Here is a 16,942-nt window from a genome sequence, read left to right as displayed (position 1 = left end):
AAACCAATTCTGGTTATCGCTTCTCGGCCTTTTGGCTAAGATCAAGTGTAGTATCTGTTCTTATCAGTTTAATATCTGATACGTCCCCTATCTGGGGACCATATATTAAATGGATTTTTAGAACCGGGAGATGGAAAAAGAGCTTGCTCTGTCCACTCCACGCATTGACCTGGTATTGCAGTATCTCCAGGACCGGTGCACCCCTTCTTTAATGCAGTTTCTAAAATCAGAAAGAATTGAATTCAATGCTTTCTGTTCATTTTGCTTGTTTGTCGGATTTTGGGATGGACTCTTTGGCTTTGCTTTTCTTCTCCTCATTGGATTTTTCATGTTAAAAGTTGCAGAAGCCAGATGACAAGCTCATTTTGGTTCAACTTCAGCAACTGTGCATTGCATTGCCATGTAATGTAATGTAATGCAATGCTATCTATCTAGCTCTCCCTCTATACTTCCTTTTGGATAAACAGACATATTAGGCAAGCATTTTGGAGCTTTCACCTAAATAGCTACAGGTGGTGAGATAAGCTGCACAATATAATTGACCTTTCAGTATATTCTTGCACACACACCATCTATTTAGCAAATGCCCTTGTTATCAACAGCAGCCTTTTAAACTCACCTGAGCTAACAGGTATGTGAGCTGGTTACTCTGCTGCGCTTAAAATTTCTTTTTTGGTTTGCTACAATGCCTTTTCTGAAACGTTGTCTCCCTCTGCTGGAACACTGACTTCTTTCATTTAATGCCTGCAGACTATAAAAGAGAAACCAACCCAAAAAGTTTGGTTGATTAGTCTGTGGCATTCTTTTAAATTGTTGCTTATGGCGGTCTCTGTGAGCTTCTCAGTGACATTCAGCCATCCAGGTATCCCGGCCGCAGTAGACGGAATGTGGCAATGGAACGCTGGCTGCGCGTGTCATAATAGGCTCTGAGCCTTTATATACCTGCGCACAGCAGCAGCCACCTTCAGTCTGCTGCTGGACAGCCAGCAGCAGCAGCAGCAGGAGAGGTAATTAATCAGCAACCCTCCTGCTAAGGGTAGACAGATGCTCGTTCCACCCCCCCCCCCCGCCTTAATTGGTTCTCCTCCCTTCCAACGGTGTTGAGGCGGGTGGGAACAGCCGGGGGTTGAGGGTACTGTGCTAAAAGAGGTGGAGTTATGCAGATCTAAAACGCGTGGATTGCAGCAGCAGCAAGCCGAAAAGTGCAGGCATGTGAGGGATCTAGAGGTTGACAGCATGTCTTCTTAACGGGAGTCCAGGTGGCCATCTCCACAAATGGACTTTTCAGAATCCTTGGGTGGCACCGTAGTCGGAAACCAATTCTGGTTATCGCTTCTCGGCCTTTTGGCTAAGATCAAGTGTAGTATCTGTTCTTATCAGTTTAATATCTGATACGTCCCCTATCTGGGGACCATATATTAAATGGATTTTTAGAACAGGGAGATGGAAAAAGAGCTTGCTCTGTCCACTCCACGCATTGACCTGGTATTGCAGTATCTCCAGGACCGGTGCACCCCTTCTTTAATGCAGTTTCTAAAATCAGAAAGAATTGAATTCAATGCTTTTTGTTCATTTTGCTTGTTTGTCGGATTTTGGGATGGACTCTTTGGCTTTGCTTTTCTTCTCCTCATTGGATTTTTCATGTTAAAAGTTGCAGAAGCCAGATGACAAGCTCATTTTGGTTCAACTTCAGCAACTGTGCATTGCATTGCCATGTAATGTAATGTAATGCAATGCTATCTATCTAGCTCTCCCTCTATACTTCCTTTTGGATAAACAGACATATTAGGCAAGCATTTTGGAGCTTTCACCTAAATAACTACAGGTGGTGAGATAAGCTGCACAATATAATTGACCTTTCAGTATATTGTTGCACACACACCATCTATTTAGCAAATGCCCTTGTTATCAACAGCAGCCTTTTAAACTCACCTGAGCTAACAGGTATGTTAGCTGGTTATTCTGCTGCGCTTAAAATTTCTTTTTTGGTTTGCTACAATGCCTTTTCTGAAACGTTGTCTCCCTCTGCTGGAACACTGACTTCTTTCATTTAATGCCTGCAGACTATAAAAGAGAAACCAACCCAAAAAGTTTGGTTGATTAGTCTGTGGCATTCTTTTAAACTGTTGCTTATGGCGGTCTCTGTGAGCTTCTCAGTGACATTCAGCCATCCAGGTATCCCGCCTGCAGTAGACGGAATGTGGCAATGGAACGCTGGCTGCGCGTGTCATAATAGGCTCTGAGCCTTTATATACCTGCGCACAGCAGCAGCCACCTTCAGTCTGCTGCTGGACAGCCAGCAGCAGCAGCAGCAGGAGAGGTAATTAATCAGCAACCCTCCTGCTAAGGGTAGACAGATGCTCGTTCCACCCCCCCCCCCCCGCCTTAATTGGTTCTCCTCCCTTCCAACGGTGTTGAGGCGGGTGGGAACAGCCGGGGGTTGAGGGTACTGTGCTAAAAGAGGTGGAGTTATGCAGATCTAAAACGCGTGGATTGCAGCAGCAGCAAGCCGAAAAGTGCAGGCATGTGAGGGATCTAGAGGTTGACAGCATGTCTTCTTAACGGGAGTCCAGGTGGCCATCTCCACAAATGGACTTTTCAGAATCCTTGGGTGGCACCGTAGTCGGAAACCAATTCTGGTTATCGCTTCTCGGCCTTTTGGCTAAGATCAAGTGTAGTATCTGTTCTTATCAGTTTAATATCTGATACGTCCCCTATCTGGGGACCATATATTAAATGGATTTTTAGAACAGGGAGATGAAAAAAGAGCTTGCTCTGTCCACTCCACGCATTGACCTGGTATTGCAGTATCTCCAGGACCGGTGCACCCCTTCTTTAATGCAGTTTCTAAAATCAGAAAGAATTGAATTCAATGCTTTTTGTTCATTTTGCTTGTTTGTCGGATTTTGGGATGGACTCTTTGGCTTTGCTTTTCTTCTCCTCATTGGATTTTTCATGTTAAAAGTTGCAGAAGCCAGATGACAAGCTCATTTTGGTTCAACTTCAGCAACTGTGCATTGCATTGCCATGTAATGTAATGTAATGCAATGCTATCTATCTAGCTCTCCCTCTATACTTCCTTTTGGATAAACAGACATATTAGGCAAGCATTTTGGAGCTTTCACCTAAATAACTACAGGTGGTGAGATAAGCTGCACAATATAATTGACCTTTCAGTATATTGTTGCACACACACCATCTATTTAGCAAATGCCCTTGTTATCAACAGCAGCCTTTTAAACTCACCTGAGCTAACAGGTATGTGAGCTGGTTACTCTGCTGCGCTTAAAATTTCTTTTTTGGTTTGCTACAATGCCTTTTCTGAAACGTTGTCTCCCTCTGCTGGAACACTGACTTCTTTCATTTAATGCCTGCAGACTATAAAAGAGAAACCAACCCAAAAAGTTTGGTTGATTAGTCTGTGGCATTCTTTTAAACTGTTGCTTATGGCGGTCTCTGTGAGCTTCTCAGTTTCATTCAGCCATCCAGGTATCCCGCCTGCAGTAGACGGAATGTGGCAATGGAACGCTGGCTGCGCGTGTCATAATAGGCTCTGAGCCTTTATATACCTGCGCACAGCAGCAGCCACCTTCAGTCTGCTGCTGGACAGCCAGCAGCAGCAGCAGCAGGAGAGGTAATTAATCAGCAACCCTCCTGCTAAGGGTAGACAGCTGCTCGTTCCACCCCCCCCCCCCGCCTTAATTGGTTCTCCTCCCTTCCAACGGTGTTGAGGCGGGTGGGAACAGCCGGGGGTTGAGGGTACTGTGCTAAAAGAGGTGGAGTTATGCAGATCTAAAACGCGTGGATTGCAGCAGCAGCAAGCCGAAAAGTGCAGGCATGTGAGGGATCTAGAGGTTGACAGCATGTCTTCTTAACGGGAGTCCAGGTGGCCATCTCCACAAATGGACTTTTCAGAATCCTTGGGTGGCACCGTAGTCGGAAACCAATTCTGGTTATCGCTTCTCGGCCTTTTGGCTAAGATCAAGTGTAGTATCTGTTCTTATCAGTTTAATATCTGATACGTCCCCTATCTTGGGACCATATATTAAATGGATTTTTAGAACAGGGAGATGGAAAAAGAGCTTGCTCTGTCCACTCCACGCATTGACCTGGTATTGCAGTATCTCCAGGACCGGTGCACCCCTTCTTTAATGCAGTTTCTAAAATCAGAAAGAATTGAATTCAATGCTTTTTGTTCATTTTGCTTGTTTGTCGGATTTTGGGATGGACTCTTTGGCTTTGCTTTTCTTCTCCTCATTGGATTTTTCATGTTAAAAGTTGCAGAAGCCAGATGACAAGCTCATTTTGGTTCAACTTCAGCAACTGTGCATTGCATTGCCATGTAATGTAATGTAATGCAATGCTATCTATCTAGCTCTCCCTCTATACTTCCTTTTGGATAAACAGACATATTAGGCAAGCATTTTGGAGCTTTCACCTAAATAACTACAGGTGGTGAGATAAGCTGCACAATATAATTGACCTTTCAGTATATTGTTGCACATACACCATCTATTTAGCAAATGCCCTTGTTATCAACAGCAGCCTTTTAAACTCACCTGAGCTAACAGGTATGTGAGCTGGTTACTCTGCTGCGCTTAAAATTTCTTTTTTGGTTTGCTACAATGCCTTTTCTGAAACGTTGTCTCCCTCTGCTGGAACACTGACTTCTTTCATTTAATGCCTGCAGACTATAAAAGAGAAACCAACCCAAAAAGTTTGGTTGATTAGTCTGTGGCATTCTTTTAAACTGTTGCTTATGGCGGTCTCTGTGAGCTTCTCAGTGACATTCAGCCATCCAGGTATCCCGCCTGCAGTAGACGGAATGTGGCAATGGAACGCTGGCTGCGCGTGTCATAATAGGCTCTGAGCCTTTATATACCTGCGCACAGCAGCAGCCACCTTCAGTCTGCTGCTGGACAGCCAGCAGCAGCAGCAGCAGGAGAGGTAATTAATCAGCAACCCTCCTGCTAAGGGTAGACAGCTGCTCGTTCCACCCCCCCCCCGCCTTAATTGGTTCTCCTCCCTTCCAACGGTGTTGAGGCGGGTGGGAACAGCCGGGGGTTGAGGGTACTGTGCTAAAAGAGGTGGAGTTATGCAGATCTAAAACGCGTGGATTGCAGCAGCAGCAAGCCGAAAAGTGCAGGCATGTGAGGGATCTAGAGGTTGACAGCATGTCTTCTTAACGGGAGTCCAGGTGGCCATCTCCACAAATGGACTTTTCAGAATCCTTGGGTGGCACCGTAGTCGGAAACCAATTCTGCTTATCGCTTCTCGGCCTTTTGGCTAAGATCAAGTGTAGTATCTGTTCTTATCAGTTTAATATCTGATACGTCCCCTATCTGGGGACCATATATTAAATGGATTTTTAGAACAGGGAGATGGAAAAAGAGCTTGCTCTGTCCACTCCACGCATTGACCTGGTATTGCAGTATCTCCAGGACCGGTGCACCCCTTCTTTAATGCAGTTTCTAAAATCAGAAAGAATTGAATTCAATGCTTTTTGTTCATTTTGCTTGTTTGTCGGATTTTGGGATGGACTCTTTGGCTTTGCTTTTCTTCTCCTCATTGGATTTTTCATGTTAAAAGTTGCAGAAGCCAGATGACAAGCTCATTTTGGTTCAACTTCAGCAACTGTGCATTGCATTGCCATGTAATGTAATGTAATGCAATGCTATCTATCTAGCTCTCCCTCTATACTTCCTTTTGGATAAACAGACATATTAGGCAAGCATTTTGGAGCTTTCACCTAAATAACTACAGGTGGTGAGATAAGCTGCACAATATAATTGACCTTTCAGTATATTGTTGCACACACACCATCTATTTAGCAAATGCCCTTGTTATCAACAGCAGCCTTTTAAACTCACCTGAGCTAACAGGTATGTGAGCTGGTTACTCTGCTGCGCTTAAAATTTCTTTTTTGGTTTGCTACAATGCCTTTTCTGAAACGTTGTCTCCCTCTGCTGGAACACTGACTTCTTTCATTTAATGCCTGCAGACTATAAAAGAAAAACCAACCCAAAAAGTTTGGTTGATTAGTCTGTGGCATTCTTTTAAACTGTTGCTTATGGCGGTCTCTGTGAGCTTCTCAGTGACATTCAGCCATCCAGGTATCCCGCCTGCAGTAGACGGAATGTGGCAATGGAACGCTGGCTGCGCGTGTCATAATAGGCTCTGAGCCTTTATATACCTGCGCACAGCAGCAGCCACCTTCAGTCTGCTGCTGGACAGCCAGCAGCAGCAGCAGCAGGAGAGGTAATTAATCAGCAACCCTCCTGCTAAGGGTAGACAGCTGCTCGTTCCACCCCCCCCCCCGCCTTAATTGGTTCTCCTCCCTTCCAACGGTGTTGAGGCGGGTGGGAACAGCCGGGGGTTGAGGGTACTGTGCTAAAAGAGGTGGAGTTATGCAGATCTAAAACGCGTGGATTGCAGCAGCAGCAAGCCGAAAAGTGCAGGCATGTGAGGGATCTAGAGGTTGACAGCATGTCTTCTTAACGGGAGTCCAGGTGGCCATCTCCACAAATGGACTTTTCAGAATCCTTGGGTGGCACCGTAGTCGGAAACCAATTCTGGTTATCGCTTCTCGGCCTTTTGGCTAAGATCAAGTGTAGTATCTGTTCTTATCAGTTTAATATCTGATACGTCCCCTATCTGGGGACCATATATTAAATGGATTTTTAGAACAGGGAGATGGAAAAAGAGCTTGCTCTGTCCACTCCACGCATTGACCTGGTATTGCAGTATCTCCAGGACCGGTGCACCCCTTCTTTAATGCAGTTTCTAAAATCAGAAAGAATTGAATTCAATGATTTTTGTTCATTTTGCTTGTTTGTCGGATTTTGGGATGGACTCTTTGGCTTTGCTTTTCTTCTCCTCATTGGATTTTTCATGTTAAAAGTTGCAGAAGCCAGATGACAAGCTCATTTTGGTTCAACTTCAGCAACTGTGCATTGCATTGCCATGTAATGTAATGTAATGCAATGCTATCTATCTAGCTCTCCCTCTATACTTCCTTTTGGATAAACAGACATATTAGGCAAGCATTTTGGAGCTTTCACCTAAATAACTACAGGTGGTGAGATAAGCTGCACAATATAATTGACCTTTCAGTATATTGTTGCACACACACCATCTATTTAGCAAATGCCCTTGTTATCAACAGCAGCCTTTTAAACTCACCTGAGCTAACAGGTATGTGAGCTGGTTACTCTGCTGCGCTTAAAATTTCTTTTTTGGTTTGCTTCAATGCCTTTTCTGAAACGTTGTCTCCCTCTGCTGGAACACTGACTTCTTTCATTTAATGCCTGCAGACTATAAAAGAGAAACCAACCCAAAAAGTTTGGTTGATTAGTCTGTGGCATTCTTTTAAACTGTTGCTTATGGCGGTCTCTGTGAGCTTCTCAGTGACATTCAGCCATCCAGGTATCCCGCCTGCAGTAGACGGAATGTGGCAATGGAACGCTGGCTGCGCGTGTCATAATAGGCTCTGAGCCTTTATATACCTGCGCACAGCAGCAGCCACCTTCAGTCTGCTGCTGGACAGCCAGCAGCAGCAGCAGCAGGAGAGGTAATTAATCAGCAACCCTCCTGCTAAGGGTAGACAGCTGCTCGTTCCACCCCCCCCCCGCCTTAATTGGTTCTCCTCCCTTCCGACGGTGTTGAGGCGGGTGGGAACAGCCGGGGGTTGAGGGTACTGTGCTAAAAGAGGTGGAGTTATGCAGATCTAAAACGCGTGGATTGCAGCAGCAGCAAGCCGAAAAGTGCAGGCATGTGAGGGATCTAGAGGTTGACAGCATGTCTTCTTAACGGGAGTCCAGGTGGCCATCTCCACAAATGGACTTTTCAGAATCCTTGGGTGGCACCGTAGTCAGAAACCAATTCTGGTTATCGCTTCTCGGCCTTTTGGCTAAGATCAAGTGTAGTATCTGTTCTTATCAGTTTAATATCTGATACGTCCCCTATCTGGGGACCATATATTAAATGGATTTTTAGAACAGGGAGATGGAAAAAGAGCTTGCTCTGTCCACTCCACGCATTGACCTGGTATTGCAGTATCTCCAGGACCGGTGCACCCCTTCTTTAATGCAGTTTCTAAAATCAGAAAGAATTGAATTCAATGATTTTTGTTCATTTTGCTTGTTTGTCGGATTTTGGGATGGACTCTTTGGCTTTGCTTTTCTTCTCCTCATTGGATTTTTCATGTTAAAAGTTGCAGAAGCCAGATGACAAGCTCATTTTGGTTCAACTTCAGCAACTGTGCATTGCATTGCCATGTAATGTAATGTAATGCAATGCTATCTATCTAGCTCTCCCTCTATACTTCCTTTTGGATAAACAGACATATTAGGCAAGCATTTTGGAGCTTTCACCTAAATAACTACAGGTGGTGAGATAAGCTGCACAATATAATTGACCTTTCAGTATATTGTTGCACACACACCATCTATTTAGCAAATGCCCTTGTTATCAACAGCAGCCTTTTAAACTCACCTGAGCTAACAGGTATGTGAGCTGGTTACTCTGCTGCGCTTAAAATTTCTTTTTTGGTTTGCTACAATGCCTTTTCTGAAACGTTGTCTCCCTCTGCTGGAACACTGACTTCTTTCATTTAATGCCTGCAGACTATAAAAGAGAAACCAACCCAAAAAGTTTGGTTGATTAGTCTGTGGCATTCTTTTAAACTGTTGCTTATGGCGGTCTCTGTGAGCTTCTCAGTGACATTCAGCCATCCAGGTATCCCGCCTGCAGTAGACGGAATGTGGCAATGGAACGCTGGCTGCGCGTGTCATAATAGGCTCTGAGCCTTTATATACCTGCGCACAGCAGCAGCCACCTTCAGTCTGCTGCTGGACAGCCAGCAGCAGCAGCAGCAGGAGAGGTAATTAATCAGCAACCCTCCTGCTAAGGGTAGACAGCTGCTCGTTCCACCCCCCCCCCCGCCTTAATTGGTTCTCCTCCCTTCCAACGGTGTTGAGGCGGGTGGGAACAGCCGGGGGTTGAGGGTACTGTGCTAAAAGAGGTGGAGTTATGCAGATCTAAAACGCGTGGATTGCAGCAGCAGCAAGCCGAAAAGTGCAGGCATGTGAGGGATCTAGAGGTTGACAGCATGTCTTCTTAACGGGAGTCCAGGTGGCCATCTCCACAAATGGACTTTTCAGAATCCTTGGGTGGCACCGTAGTCGGAAACCAATTCTGGTTATCGCTTCTCGGCCTTTTGGCTAAGATCAAGTGTAGTATCTGTTCTTATCAGTTTAATATCTGATACGTCCCCTATCTGGGGACCATATATTAAATGGATTTTTAGAACAGGGAGATGGAAAAAGAGCTTGCTCTGTCCACTCCACGCATTGACCTGGTATTGCAGTATCTCCAGGACCGGTGCACCCCTTCTTTAATGCAGTTTCTAAAATCAGAAAGAATTGAATTCAATGCTTTTTGTTCATTTTGCTTGTTTGTCGGATTTTGGGATGGACTCTTTGGCTTTGCTTTTCTTCTCCTCATTGGATTTTTCATGTTAAAAGTTGCAGAAGCCAGATGACAAGCTCATTTTGGTTCAACTTCAGCAACTGTGCATTGCATTGCCATGTAATGTAATGTAATGCAATGCTGTCTATCTAGCTCTCCCTCTATACTTCCTTTTGGATAAACAGACATATTAGGCAAGCATTTTGGAGCTTTCACCTAAATAACTACAGGTGGTGAGATAAGCTGCACAATATAATTGACCTTTCAGTATATTGTTGCACACACACCATCTATTTAGCAAATGCCCTTGTTATCAACAGCAGCCTTTTAAACTCACCTGAGCTAACAGGTATGTGAGCTGGTTACTCTGCTGCGCTTAAAATTTCTTTTTTGGTTTGCTACAATGCCTTTTCTGAAACGTTGTCTCCCTCTGCTGGAACACTGACTTCTTTCATTTAATGCCTGCAGACTATAAAAGAGAAACCAACCCAAAAAGTTTGGTTGATTAGTCTGTGGCATTCTTTTAAACTGTTGCTTATGGCGGTCTCTGTGAGCTTCTCAGTGACATTCAGCCATCCAGGTATCCCGCCTGCAGTAGACGGAATGTGGCAATGGAACGCTGGCTGCGCGTGTCATAATAGGCTCTGAGCCTTTATATACCTGCGCACAGCAGCAGCCACCTTCAGTCTGCTGCTGGACAGCCAGCAGCAGCAGCAGCAGGAGAGGTAATTAATCAGCAACCCTCCTGCTAAGGGTAGACAGCTGCTCATTCCACCCCCCCCCCCCGCCTTAATTGGTTCTCCTACCTTCCGACGGTGTTGAGGCGGGTGGGAACAGCCGGGGGTTGAGGGTACTGTGCTAAAAGAGGTGGAGTTATGCAGATCTAAAACGCGTGGATTGCAGCAGCAGCAAGCCGAAAAGTGCAGGCATGTGAGGGATCTAGAGGTTGACAGCATGTCTTCTTAACGGGAGTCCAGGTGGCCATCTCCACAAATGGACTTTTCAGAATCCTTGGGTGGCACCGTAGTCGGAAACCAATTCTGGTTATCGCTTCTCGGCCTTTTGGCTAAGATCAAGTGTAGTATCTGTTCTTATCAGTTTAATATCTGATACGTCCCCTATCTGGGGACCATATATTAAATGGATTTTTAGAACAGGGAGATGGAAAAAGAGCTTGCTCTGTCCACTCCACGCATTGACCTGGTATTGCAGTATCTCCAGGACCGGTGCACCCCTTCTTTAATGCAGTTTCTAAAATCAGAAAGAATTGAATTCAATGCTTTTTGTTCATTTTGCTTGTTTGTCGGATTTTGGGATGGACTCTTTGGCTTTGCTTTTCTTCTCCTCATTGGATTTTTCATGTTAAAAGTTGCAGAAGCCAGATGACAAGCTCATTTTGGTTCAACTTCAGCAACTGTGCATTGCATTGCCATGTAATGTAATGTAATGCAATGCTATCTATCTAGCTCTCCCTCTATACTTCCTTTTGGATAAACAGACATATTAGGCAAGCATTTTGGAGCTTTCACCTAAATAACTACAGGTGGTGAGATAAGCTGCACAATATAATTGACCTTTCAGTATATTGTTGCACACACACCATCTATTTAGCAAATGCCCTTGTTATCAACAGCAGCCTTTTAAACTCACCTGAGCTAACAGGTATGTGAGCTGGTTACTCTGCTGCGCTTAAAATTTCTTTTTTGGTTTGCTACAATGCCTTTTCTGAAACGTTGTCTCCCTCTGCTGGAACACTGACTTCTTTCATTTAATGCCTGCAGACTATAAAAGAGAAACCAACCCAAAAAGTTTGGTTGATTAGTCTGTGGCATTCTTTTAAACTGTTGCTTATGGCGGTCTCTGTGAGCTTCTCAGTGACATTCAGCCATCCAGGTATCCCGCCTGCAGTAGACGGAATGTGGCAATGGAACGCTGGCTGCGCGTGTCATAATAGGCTCTGAGCCTTTATATACCTGCGCACAGCAGCAGCCACCTTCAGTCTGCTGCTGGACAGCCAGCAGAAGCAGCAGCAGGAGAGGTAATTAATCAGCAACCCTCCTGCTAAGGGTAGACAGCTGCTCGTTCCACCCCCCCCCCGCCTTAATTGGTTCTCCTCCCTTCCAACGGTGTTGAGGCGGGTGGGAACAGCCGGGGGTTGAGGGTACTGTGCTAAAAGAGGTGGAGTTATGCAGATCTAAAACGCGTGGATTGCAGCAGCAGCAAGCCGAAAAGTGCAGGCATGTGAGGGATCTAGAGGTTGACAGCATGTCTTCTTAACGGGAGTCCAGGTGGCCATCTCCACAAATGGACTTTTCAGAATCCTTGGGTGGCACCGTAGTCGGAAACCAATTCTGGTTATCGCTTCTCGGCCTTTTGGCTAAGATCAAGTGTAGTATCTGTTCTTATCAGTTTAATATCTGATACGTCCCCTATCTGGGGACCATGTATTAAATGGATTTTTAGAACAGGGAGATGGAAAAAGAGCTTGCTCTGTCCACTCCACGCATTGACCTGGTATTGCAGTATCTCCAGGACCGGTGCACCCCTTCTTTAATGCAGTTTCTAAAATCAGAAAGAATTGAATTCAATGCTTTTTGTTCATTTTGCTTGTTTGTCGGATTTTGGGATGGACTCTTTGGCTTTGCTTTTCTTCTCCTCATTGGATTTTTCATGTTAAAAGTTGCAGAAGCCAGATGACAAGCTCATTTTGGTTCAACTTCAGCAACTGTGCATTGCATTGCCATGTAATGTAATGTAATGCAATGCTATCTATCTAGCTCTCCCTCTATACTTCCTTTTGGATAAACAGACATATTAGGCAAGCATTTTGGAGCTTTCACCTAAATAACTACAGGTGGTGAGATAAGCTGCACAATATAATTGACCTTTCAGTATATTGTTGCACACACACCATCTATTTAGCAAATGCCCTTGTTATCAACAGCAGCCTTTTAAACTCACCTGAGCTAACAGGTATGTGAGCTGGTTACTCTGCTGCGCTTAAAATTTCTTTTTTGGTTTGCTACAATGCCTTTTCTGAAACGTTGTCTCCCTCTGCTGGAACACTGACTTCTTTCATTTAATGCCTGCAGACTATAAAAGAGAAACCAACCCAAAAAGTTTGGTTGATTAGTCTGTGGCATTCTTTTAAACTGTTGCTTATGGCGGTCTCTGTGAGCTTCTCAGTGACATTCAGCCATCCAGGTATCCCGCCTGCAGTAGACGGAATGTGGCAATGGAACGCTGGCTGCGCGTGTCATAATAGGCTCTGAGCCTTTATATACCTGCGCACAGCAGCAGCCACCTTCAGTCTGCTGCTGGACAGCCAGCAGCAGCAGCAGCAGGAGAGGTAATTAATCAGCAACCCTCCTGCTAAGGGTAGACAGCTGCTCGTTCCACCCCCCCCCCCGCCTTAATTGGTTCTCCTCCCTTCCAACGGTGTTGAGGCGGGTGGGAACAGCCGGGGGTTGAGGGTACTGTGCTAAAAGAGGTGGAGTTATGCAGATCTAAAACGCGTGGATTGCAGCAGCAGCAAGCCGAAAAGTGCAGGCATGTGAGGGATCTAGAGGTTGACAGCATGTCTTCTTAACGGGAGTCCAGGTGGCCATCTCCACAAATGGACTTTTCAGAATCCTTGGGTGGCACCGTAGTCGGAAACCAATTCTGGTTATCGCTTCTCGGCCTTTTGGCTAAGATCAAGTGTAGTATCTGTTCTTATCAGTTTAATATCTGATACGTCCCCTATCTGGGGACCATATATTAAATGGATTTTTAGAACAGGGAGATGGAAAAAGAGCTTGCTCTGTCCACTCCACGCATTGACCTGGTATTGCAGTATCTCCAGGACCGGTGCACCCCTTCTTTAATGCAGTTTCTAAAATCAGAAAGAATTGAATTCAATGCTTTTTGTTCATTTTGCTTGTTTGTCGGATTTTGGGATGGACTCTTTGGCTTTGCTTTTCTTCTCCTCATTGGATTTTTCATGTTAAAAGTTGCAGAAGCCAGATGACAAGCTCATTTTGGTTCAACTTCAGCAACTGTGCATTGCATTGCCATGTAATGTAATGTAATGCAATGCTGTCTATCTAGCTCTCCCTCTATACTTCCTTTTGGATAAACAGACATATTAGGCAAGCATTTTGGAGCTTTCACCTAAATAACTACAGGTGGTGAGATAAGCTGCACAATATAATTGACCTTTCAGTATATTGTTGCACACACACCATCTATTTAGCAAATGCCCTTGTTATCAACAGCAGCCTTTTAAACTCACCTGAGCTAACAGGTATGTGAGCTGGTTACTCTGCTGCGCTTAAAATTTCTTTTTTGGTTTGCTACAATGCCTTTTCTGAAACGTTGTCTCCCTCTGCTGGAACACTGACTTCTTTCATTTAATGCCTGCAGACTATAAAAGAGAAACCAACCCAAAAAGTTTGGTTGATTAGTCTGTGGCATTCTTTTAAACTGTTGCTTATGGCGGTCTCTGTGAGCTTCTCAGTGACATTCAGCCATCCAGGTATCCCGCCTGCAGTAGACGGAATGTGGCAATGGAACGCTGGCTGCGCGTGTCATAATAGGCTCTGAGCCTTTATATACCTGCGCACAGCAGCAGCCACCTTCAGTCTGCTGCTGGACAGCCAGCAGCAGCAGCAGCAGGAGAGGTAATTAATCAGCAACCCTCCTGCTAAGGGTAGACAGCTGCTCATTCCACCCCCCCCCCCCGCCTTAATTGGTTCTCCTACCTTCCGACGGTGTTGAGGCGGGTGGGAACAGCCGGGGGTTGAGGGTACTGTGCTAAAAGAGGTGGAGTTATGCAGATCTAAAACGCGTGGATTGCAGCAGCAGCAAGCCGAAAAGTGCAGGCATGTGAGGGATCTAGAGGTTGACAGCATGTCTTCTTAACGGGAGTCCAGGTGGCCATCTCCACAAATGGACTTTTCAGAATCCTTGGGTGGCACCGTAGTCAGAAACCAATTCTGGTTATCGCTTCTCGGCCTTTTGGCTAAGATCAAGTGTAGTATCTGTTCTTATCAGTTTAATATCTGATACGTCCCCTATCTGGGGACCATATATTAAATGGATTTTTAGAACAGGGAGATGGAAAAAGAGCTTGCTCTGTCCACTCCACGCATTGACCTGGTATTGCAGTATCTCCAGGACCGGTGCACCCCTTCTTTAATGCAGTTTCTAAAATCAGAAAGAATTGAATTCAATGCTTTTTGTTCATTTTGCTTGTTTGTCGGATTTTGGGATGGACTCTTTGGCTTTGCTTTTCTTCTCCTCATTGGATTTTTCATGTTAAAAGTTGCAGAAGCCAGATGACAAGCTCATTTTGGTTCAACTTCAGCAACTGTGCATTGCATTGCCATGTAATGTAATGTAATGCAATGCTATCTATCTAGCTCTCCCTCTATACTTCCTTTTGGATAAACAGACATATTAGGCAAGCATTTTGGAGCTTTCACCTAAATAACTACAGGTGGTGAGATAAGCTGCACAATATAATTGACCTTTCAGTATATTGTTGCACACACACCATCTATTTAGCAAATGCCCTTGTTATCAACAGCAGCCTTTTAAACTCACCTGAGCTAACAGGTATGTGAGCTGGTTACTCTGCTGCGCTTAAAATTTCTTTTTTGGTTTGCTACAATGCCTTTTCTGAAACGTTGTCTCCCTCTGCTGGAACACTGACTTCTTTCATTTAATGCCTGCAGACTATAAAAGAGAAACCAACCCAAAAAGTTTGGTTGATTAGTCTGTGGCATTCTTTTAAACTGTTGCTTATGGCGGTCTCTGTGAGCTTCTCAGTGACATTCAGCCATCCAGGTATCCCGCCTGCAGTAGACGGAATGTGGCAATGGAACGCTGGCTGCGCGTGTCATAATAGGCTCTGAGCCTTTATATACCTGCGCACAGCAGCAGCCACCTTCAGTCTGCTGCTGGACAGCCAGCAGCAGCAGCAGCAGGAGAGGTAATTAATCAGCAACCCTCCTGCTAAGGGTAGACAGCTGCTCGTTCCACCCCCCCCCGCCTTAATTGGTTCTCCTCCCTTCCAACGGTGTTGAGGCGGGTGGGAACAGCCGGGGGTTGAGGGTACTGTGCTAAAAGAGGTGGAGTTATGCAGATCTAAAACGCGTGGATTGCAGCAGCAGCAAGCCGAAAAGTGCAGGCATGTGAGGGATCTAGAGGTTGACAGCATGTCTTCTTAACGGGAGTCCAGGTGGCCATCTCCACAAATGGACTTTTCAGAATCCTTGGGTGGCACCGTAGTCGGAAACCAATTCTGGTTATCGCTTCTCGGCCTTTTGGCTAAGATCAAGTGTAGTATCTGTTCTTATCAGTTTAATATCTGATACGTCCCCTATCTGGGGACCATATATTAAATGGATTTTTAGAACAGGGAGATGGAAAAAGAGCTTGCTCTGTCCACTCCACGCATTGACCTGGTATTGCAGTATCTCCAGGACCGGTGCACCCCTTCTTTAATGCAGTTTCTAAAATCAGAAAGAATTGAATTCAATGCTTTTTGTTCATTTTGCTTGTTTGTCGGATTTTGGGATGGACTCTTTGGCTTTGCTTTTCTTCTCCTCATTGGATTTTTCATGTTAAAAGTTGCAGAAGCCAGATGACAAGCTCATTTTGGTTCAACTTCAGCAACTGTGCATTGCATTGCCATGTAATGTAATGTAATGCAATGCTATCTATCTAGCTCTCCCTCTATACTTCCTTTTGGATAAACAGACATATTAGGCAAGCATTTTGGAGCTTTCACCTAAATAACTACAGGTGGTGAGATAAGCTGCACAATATAATTGACCTTTCAGTATATTGTTGCACACACACCATCTATTTAGCAAATGCCCTTGTTATCAACAGCAGCCTTTTAAACTCACCTGAGCTAACAGGTATGTGAGCTGGTTACTCTGCTGCGCTTAAAATTTCTTTTTTGGTTTGCTACAATGCCTTTTCTGAAACGTTGTCTCCCTCTGCTGGAACACTGACTTCTTTCATTTAATGCCTGCAGACTATAAAAGAGAAACCAACCCAAAAAGTTTGGTTGATTAGTCTGTGGCATTCTTTTAAACTGTTGCTTATGGCGGTCTCTGTGAGCTTCTCAGTGACATTCAGCCATCCAGGTATCCCGCCTGCAGTAGACGGAATGTGGCAATGGAACGCTGGCTGCGCGTGTCATAATAGGCTCTGAGCCTTTATATACCTGCGCACAGCAGCAGCCACCTTCAGTCTGCTGCTGGACAGCCAGCAGAAGCAGCAGCAGGAGAGGTAATTAATCAGCAACCCTCCTGCTAAGGGTAGACAGCTGCTCGTTCCACCCCCCCCCCGCCTTAATTGGTTCTCCTCCCTTCCAACGGTGTTGAGGCGGGTGGGAACAGCCGGGGGTTGAGGGTACTGTGCTAAAAGAGGTGGAGTTATGCAGATCTAAAACGCGTGGATTGCAGCAGCAGCAAGCCGA

At 45.1% G+C, this 16,942-nt stretch overlaps 13 non-coding genes across 13 annotated transcripts; all 13 read left to right on the top strand.

Moving 5' to 3' along the window:
* Positions 1–15: 15 nt before the first annotated feature.
* LOC141191256 (U2 spliceosomal RNA) lies at positions 16–206 on the top strand. The gene has a single exon (XR_012265254.1). It is a non-coding gene; the product is annotated as a U2 spliceosomal RNA (small nuclear RNA).
* A 1,122-nt stretch (positions 207–1,328) lies between these two features.
* LOC141190853 (U2 spliceosomal RNA) lies at positions 1,329–1,519 on the top strand. The gene has a single exon (XR_012264865.1). It is a non-coding gene; the product is annotated as a U2 spliceosomal RNA (small nuclear RNA).
* A 1,123-nt stretch (positions 1,520–2,642) lies between these two features.
* On the top strand, positions 2,643–2,833 carry LOC141184640 (U2 spliceosomal RNA). The gene has a single exon (XR_012259376.1). It is a non-coding gene; the product is annotated as a U2 spliceosomal RNA (small nuclear RNA).
* Positions 2,834–3,955: 1,122 nt separating this feature from the next.
* LOC141185214 (U2 spliceosomal RNA) lies at positions 3,956–4,146 on the top strand. Its single transcript, XR_012259897.1, has one exon. It is a non-coding gene; the product is annotated as a U2 spliceosomal RNA (small nuclear RNA).
* Positions 4,147–5,266: 1,120 nt separating this feature from the next.
* On the top strand, positions 5,267–5,457 carry LOC141190851 (U2 spliceosomal RNA). The gene has a single exon (XR_012264863.1). It is a non-coding gene; the product is annotated as a U2 spliceosomal RNA (small nuclear RNA).
* A 1,121-nt stretch (positions 5,458–6,578) lies between these two features.
* On the top strand, positions 6,579–6,769 carry LOC141190850 (U2 spliceosomal RNA). Its single transcript, XR_012264862.1, has one exon. It is a non-coding gene; the product is annotated as a U2 spliceosomal RNA (small nuclear RNA).
* Positions 6,770–7,889: 1,120 nt separating this feature from the next.
* On the top strand, positions 7,890–8,080 carry LOC141190849 (U2 spliceosomal RNA). Its single transcript, XR_012264861.1, has one exon. It is a non-coding gene; the product is annotated as a U2 spliceosomal RNA (small nuclear RNA).
* A 1,121-nt stretch (positions 8,081–9,201) lies between these two features.
* On the top strand, positions 9,202–9,392 carry LOC141190848 (U2 spliceosomal RNA). Its single transcript, XR_012264860.1, has one exon. It is a non-coding gene; the product is annotated as a U2 spliceosomal RNA (small nuclear RNA).
* A 1,122-nt stretch (positions 9,393–10,514) lies between these two features.
* LOC141190847 (U2 spliceosomal RNA) lies at positions 10,515–10,705 on the top strand. Its single transcript, XR_012264859.1, has one exon. It is a non-coding gene; the product is annotated as a U2 spliceosomal RNA (small nuclear RNA).
* Positions 10,706–11,825: 1,120 nt separating this feature from the next.
* Positions 11,826–12,016, top strand: LOC141184326 (U2 spliceosomal RNA). The gene has a single exon (XR_012259092.1). It is a non-coding gene; the product is annotated as a U2 spliceosomal RNA (small nuclear RNA).
* A 1,121-nt stretch (positions 12,017–13,137) lies between these two features.
* Positions 13,138–13,328, top strand: LOC141190845 (U2 spliceosomal RNA). The gene has a single exon (XR_012264857.1). It is a non-coding gene; the product is annotated as a U2 spliceosomal RNA (small nuclear RNA).
* A 1,122-nt stretch (positions 13,329–14,450) lies between these two features.
* On the top strand, positions 14,451–14,641 carry LOC141190844 (U2 spliceosomal RNA). The gene has a single exon (XR_012264856.1). It is a non-coding gene; the product is annotated as a U2 spliceosomal RNA (small nuclear RNA).
* A 1,119-nt stretch (positions 14,642–15,760) lies between these two features.
* Positions 15,761–15,951, top strand: LOC141190843 (U2 spliceosomal RNA). Its single transcript, XR_012264855.1, has one exon. It is a non-coding gene; the product is annotated as a U2 spliceosomal RNA (small nuclear RNA).
* The last annotated feature ends 991 nt before the right edge of the window (positions 15,952–16,942 follow it).

Source organism: Phyllobates terribilis, unplaced genomic scaffold (genome assembly GCF_046119375.1).
Source record: "Phyllobates terribilis strain yellow unplaced genomic scaffold, ASM4611937v1 Scaffold_40__1_contigs__length_11209783, whole genome shotgun sequence".
NCBI lineage: Eukaryota > Metazoa > Chordata > Amphibia > Anura > Dendrobatidae > Phyllobates > Phyllobates terribilis.
Note: the sequence above shows the minus strand (reverse complement) of the source record. Positions and strands in the feature narration are given on the sequence as shown.